Genomic DNA, 5,834 nt, shown 5'->3' on the forward strand with positions numbered 1-5,834 from the left:
GCAATCTGACGTGGCAAAATTGCGACCGATTGAAAAGGTCGTTGATAAGATTCAGCCCGGTCCAATTTGGTGTTTTAGATGGGCCGAGCCCAACAAATCGGCCTTTTTATATTTTTTTCCATCAATTTTTGGTCAGGATCATGGACCAAGCCCAATATGGCAGCCTTTTTATTGTTGGGTCGCGGCCATTTTGGCCAAACAATTTCATTTCTTTTTTTATTAAATGGGTCCACTAGTCAGATGGGTCCCAATTGTTAGGTTCTGGTAACAGGTTTCCATTTGTCAGGTAAGTGGGTCCCATCTATTAGACTCATATTCTTCATATTTCAAGCAGTATTTAGATTGGCAGAGACAAAAAACACACATAATACTTAAACAAGAGCAACTAGATCACATAATACAAGCTCTATCCGTGCCATTACAAAGGGCCATGTATAATACAATACTTTACAAGCTCTACAAGTGTAATATAGTACTACTTCACAAGCTCCTATCATGAACAACACACTGGAATCGCTGGACTCTCTCATATTTCTATGCAACTTCAACAGGACAAAAACTTCGGTAGTCAGGGCTGGAACCATAGTCAGATGAACAACACGCCGGACTCGCTCGACGGCGATAGTCAGGGCTGAGACCAAACAAAACAGCAACATGGCTTCCTCTGTCATCCTGTTACATGAATCAGAGAAGAATGAGAAAAACTGGGGCAAATATATTATGAACAGACCATTCAAGAAAAGGACATGTATTTAGAATGATAACAGAAATTCAGCTAGTACCATGCTTTTTGTTGTCGAGCTAGTTAAAATGAGATAGTAGTTCATATAAGAAACAGAGACACAATATGAATATGCATGGCACATTCATATAAGAAACAAAAACTGCACTACAACACATTGCGCCTAAAACAAAATACCATTCTACTATCACGACCATTCTACTATCAACTGGCAAGATCTAACAATACTCGTCAGCACACGCATACTAACATCACAAAGGCAGGAGAGAATAAAGGGAACCAAGGAAGATACCTGTGGATGATAGTGTCGACGATGATCTGGATTGAGTTAGCATTGATGAGGAAGTGGATGGTGTCCATGGTGTGCTTTAGATGCACACAGCCATGAGCTTCTTGCCGCTGTTGCATCCGTTCGCTCGATGATGGGTACCAATGCATCCAAGTAGAACAAAACCACCAACATTAACCCACAGCTTCAAGTACAAGCAAGTATATATCAAGTGACGGTGAAAACAAGTTGAGAAAAACACTGTAAATATCTATTTCATGTCATGCAGAATTTAAACCGAATAAACCTATGCATACAAAGGTGAAATATTACAAAGAAAGCACTCATCAGATAGCATGCATACAAAATCTCTGTGTTGGCAGTAGTAAATACTCTCTATGTTAGCAGTAGTAAAACTCATGCAGTACCAAGTTAACAACTTTGAGTCAGAAAAGCTAGAAGTGTCTCTTAAGAGAGACCAGAACTTAGAATTAAGGCACATATTATATTCTGAACAGCATCAGCACCATGGTAGTAACAATTAACAGTAGTAGGACATCAATGGGGCACAACTTAGTTAACTGCAGACGGATGGACAGACAATTACCTTCTCGAGGCAGGGGCGAGCGTCCTTGAAGTCGAGGAAGATGAGCGTGAGGGCGGCGCTAATGGCACTCCAGGACATGTTGAGGCCGAGCAGCAGCGCCGCAAGCACGCCCAAGGTGATGGTGTACATGCCGAAAGTGATTTTCTCCCCAGATTCAGTCCATGGAACAGCTCCCTTCCGTTCCCAACAGCAGCAAGGTACTGGTGCTACTGTCGTGCAAAGAAAAATCTTGTAAGCATGATAGAAGGCTGGGATGGCAGGAAGTGAAAATCCTGTCTAACAACATGAGCAGAGCACTAGTTACAAGCATGATAGAAGGTTGGGTGAAGAATATACGAAACTGAACCAATCAATTCAATTCAAAGGGTGTATCTTGTGTAAATGATGCTAGCAATCTCAGTTTCTATATATATATATATATATATATATATATATATATATATATATATATATATATATATATATATAGCAGAAATTTTATTAGATAATCCTAAATCCATACTTAACAGATATTCATTCCTCAAAATACTCAACAAGAGTATTCCCTGCCACAAGCAGCAAGATGAGCGGGGTTTGGGCGAGATCCAGCCAGGTGCAGGGCTGCTCGTTGGGTAACTAGTACCTGGATGTATGGAGTGAGGAGGGAGAGCTGCAACATACTAATCTTGGGCGTGAAGAGTGGAAACTACCATATATTGCCCAAGAATTGAACCCAGCTTTGACATGCATGCTGCAATTCAACTCCATTGGTTGTCACAGAGATAAGATGAAAATCAACATTGTTTTGTTTGCCACTTATTGATGAAGCTACTAATCAGGATTAAATGCAGACAGTAGTAGTAGTAGTAGCATAGCAGTATATATATTACTTTGACTAAACTGAACCAACACCACAAGTCTGCATACAATGAAGTTACTAGGTAGGGATCATATAACATGAGGCAGATGGATGATTAGCAAACATGCTGGGTGGCCAAGAAATGAACAGCATATAAAATACTCCTACTACTGTAGTAGTTAAGATGATGAGACAAAGGACAGTAGCATGCAGAGTTCCTGATGCACTGGAGTGGCCCAACTCGGCTGCACCACACTGAGGCACTGTTGTTCCATCGAGCTCGACCATGTGCAGGCTTCATCATCGCCGTGGAGGTCCCGGTGGTCGTCCTGGTCCATGGAGTGTGAATCTTATTATTTCATTTCAGAGAACGTTAAACACAAATGGCATGTATATGGATCACTTTGGACAAGCAAACTTCGCTAATAAATATGAACAAGGCCTACTATAGCATAGCAGGTAAGGATTTAGATTAACTCAAGTATTGGTGACTAATAGACCTATTATTTCATTTCAGAGAAAGCCTGAAACACAAATGGCATGCATATAGATACCAAGGACAAGCAAACTTAGCTAAGAAATATGAACAAGGTCTACTATAGCATAGCAGGCAAGTATTGGTGACAAATAGACCTATATTAAGAGTAAACAGAACTAGCTCGGAAAACAACTCTATATTAAGAGTATCATGTGTCAATGTGATACAGTAAAAAATTGCATGCTATGTACATCAAGTTAAAAGGCACAAGTTATATAGTAGCCTAAAGTACATGCGGTCAAATTTGAACTGTAGCTGCCTTGTAGTTTGCTCTTTATTTTTTCCAAAAATCATTTCTAGGTACATAAGTATCTATTTAATCATAGAAACACCAAAAAAATTCCAAGATTCAACCACTAGCTAGGAACGGTCATTCCCGCCGTTTTGACCGCATTTTGAAACGGGCATAAAAAATTCAAAAAAAATCAAAAATTGGGAGACCTTCGCATTGTGTCATTATATGTGGCCAAGTTTCCAGGAAAAATAACAAACTTGTAATATGACAATTATTTTTAAAAAGTGTTCTCAGAGACGAGCTATCACGTGTGGAGATCAATGGTTTTCAAGCCAAATGATCAATCTTATGGCCACATTCATGGCATAGTTTGTTCAAATGATCTCATATTGTGCACAAGCATGCATATTGGAATAGCAAACAATATTGCCTAAGGAAGTTTTCATTTTCTTTGGACGAAAAAACCATTTTCCATTTTTCGAGTGTCCAAAAGGAGGTTTTTTTGTGAAGAACCTACCAAATAATTGTTGCAAAATTGGACCAAATCATTTTTATAAAATACTAGGACATATTTAATGCACAATTGACCAAATGGTTGGGTGTAAAAAGTTTTGATCCACATCTCATGAAAAAGACAAATTTCCGTCGATTCAGTTGGAAGCGGGTCAAATTTGAACTATAGCTGCCTTATAGTTTGCTCTTTATTTTTTCCAAATATCATATCTAGGTACATAAGTATCTATTTAATCAGAGAAACACCAAAAAAATTCCAAGATTCAACCACTAGCTAGGAACGGTCATTCCCGCCGTTTTGACCACATTTTGAAACGGGCATAAAAAATTCAAAAAAATCAAAAAATTGGGAAACCTTCGCATTGTGTCATTATATGTGGCCAAGTTTCCAGGAAAAATAACAAACTTGTAATACGGCAATTATTTTAAAAAAAGTGTTCTCAGAAACGAGCTATCACGTGTGGAGATCAATGGCTTTCAAGCCAAATGATCAATCTTTTGGCCACATACATGGCATAGTTTGTTCAAATGATCTCATATTGTGCACAAGGGTGCATATTGGAATGGCAAACAATATAGCCTAAGGAAGTTTTCATTTTCTTTGGACGAAAAAACCATTTTCCATTTTTTGAGTGCCCAAAAGGAGGTTTTTTTGTGAAGAACCTACCAAATAATTGTTGCAAAATTGGACCAAATCATTTTTCTAAAATACTAGGCCATATTTAATGCAGAATTGACCAAATGGTTGGGTGTAAAGAGTTTTGATCCACCTCTCGTGAAAAAGACAAATTTCCGCCGATTCAGTTGGAAGCGGGTCAAATTTGAACTGTAGCTGCCTTGTAGTTTGCTCTTTATTTTTTCCAAAAATCATTTCTTGGTACATAAGTATCTATTTAATCAGAGAAACACCAAAGAAATTCCAAGATTCAACCACTAGCTAGGAACGGCCATTCCCGCCGTTTTGACCGCATTTTGAAACGGGCATAAAAAATTCAAAAAAATCAAAAAATTGGGAAACCTTCGTATTGTGTCATTATATGTGGCCAACTTACCAGGAAAAATAACAAACTTGTAATATGGCAATTATTTTAAAAAAAAATTCTCAGGAACGAGCTATCACGTGTGGAGATCAATGGCTTTCATGCCAAATCATCAATTTTATGGCCACATTCATGGCATAGTTTGTTCAAATGATCTCATATTGTGCACAAGGGTGCATATTGGAATGGCAAACAATATTGCCTAAGGAAGTTTTCATTTTCTTTGGACGAAAAAACCATTTTCCATTTTTTGAGTGCCCAAAAGGAGGTTTTTTTGTGAAGAACCTACCAAATAATTGTTGCAAAATTGGACCAAATCATTTTTCTAAAATACTAGGCCATATTTAATGCAGAATTGACCAAATGGTTGGGTGTAAAGAGTTTTGATCCACCTCTCGTGAAAAAGACAAATTTCCGCCGATTCAGTTGGAAGCGGGTCAAATTTGAACTGTAGCTGCCTTGTAGTTTGCTCTTTATTTTTTCCAAAAATCATTTCTTGGTACATAAGTATCTATTTAATCAGAGAAACACCAAAGAAATTCCAAGATTCAACCACTAGCTAGGAACGGCCATTCCCGCCGTTTTGACCGCATTTTGAAACGGGCATAAAAAATTCAAAAAAATCAAAAAATTGGGAAACCTTCGTATTGTGTCATTATATGTGGCCAACTTACCAGGAAAAATAACAAACTTGTAATATGGCAATTATTTAAAAAAAAAATTCTCAGGAACGAGCTATCACGTGTGGAGATCAATGGCTTTCATGCCAAATCATCAATTTTATGGCCACATTCATGGCATAGTTTGTTCAAATGATCTCATATTGTGCACAAGGGTGCATATTGGAATGGCAAACAATATTGCCTAAGGAAGTTTTCATTTTCTTTGGACGAAAAAACCATTTTCCATTTTTTGAGTGCCCAAAAGGAGGTTTTTTTGTGAAGGACCTCCCAAATAATTGTTGCAAAACTGGACCAAATCATTTTTATAAAATACTAGGCCATATTTAATGCACAATTGACCAAATGGTTGGGTGTAAAAAGTTTTGATCCA

The 5,834-nt window shown here is 37.8% G+C and overlaps 1 long non-coding RNA gene across 1 annotated transcript; it reads right to left on the reverse strand.

Moving 5' to 3' along the window:
* Nucleotides 1–400: 400 nt before the first annotated feature.
* LOC120969733 (uncharacterized) lies at nucleotides 401–1,986 on the reverse strand. The gene is made up of 3 exons (XR_005764080.3): nucleotides 1,618–1,986; nucleotides 1,035–1,215; nucleotides 401–672 (listed from the first exon to the last, which is right to left on the reverse strand). It is a non-coding gene; the product is annotated as an uncharacterized lncRNA (long non-coding RNA).
* Between the last annotated feature and the right edge of the window lie 3,848 nt (nucleotides 1,987–5,834).

The sequence above is a fragment of the Aegilops tauschii genome, chromosome 7, assembly GCF_002575655.3.
Source record: "Aegilops tauschii subsp. strangulata cultivar AL8/78 chromosome 7, Aet v6.0, whole genome shotgun sequence".
Lineage (NCBI taxonomy): Eukaryota > Viridiplantae > Streptophyta > Magnoliopsida > Poales > Poaceae > Aegilops > Aegilops tauschii.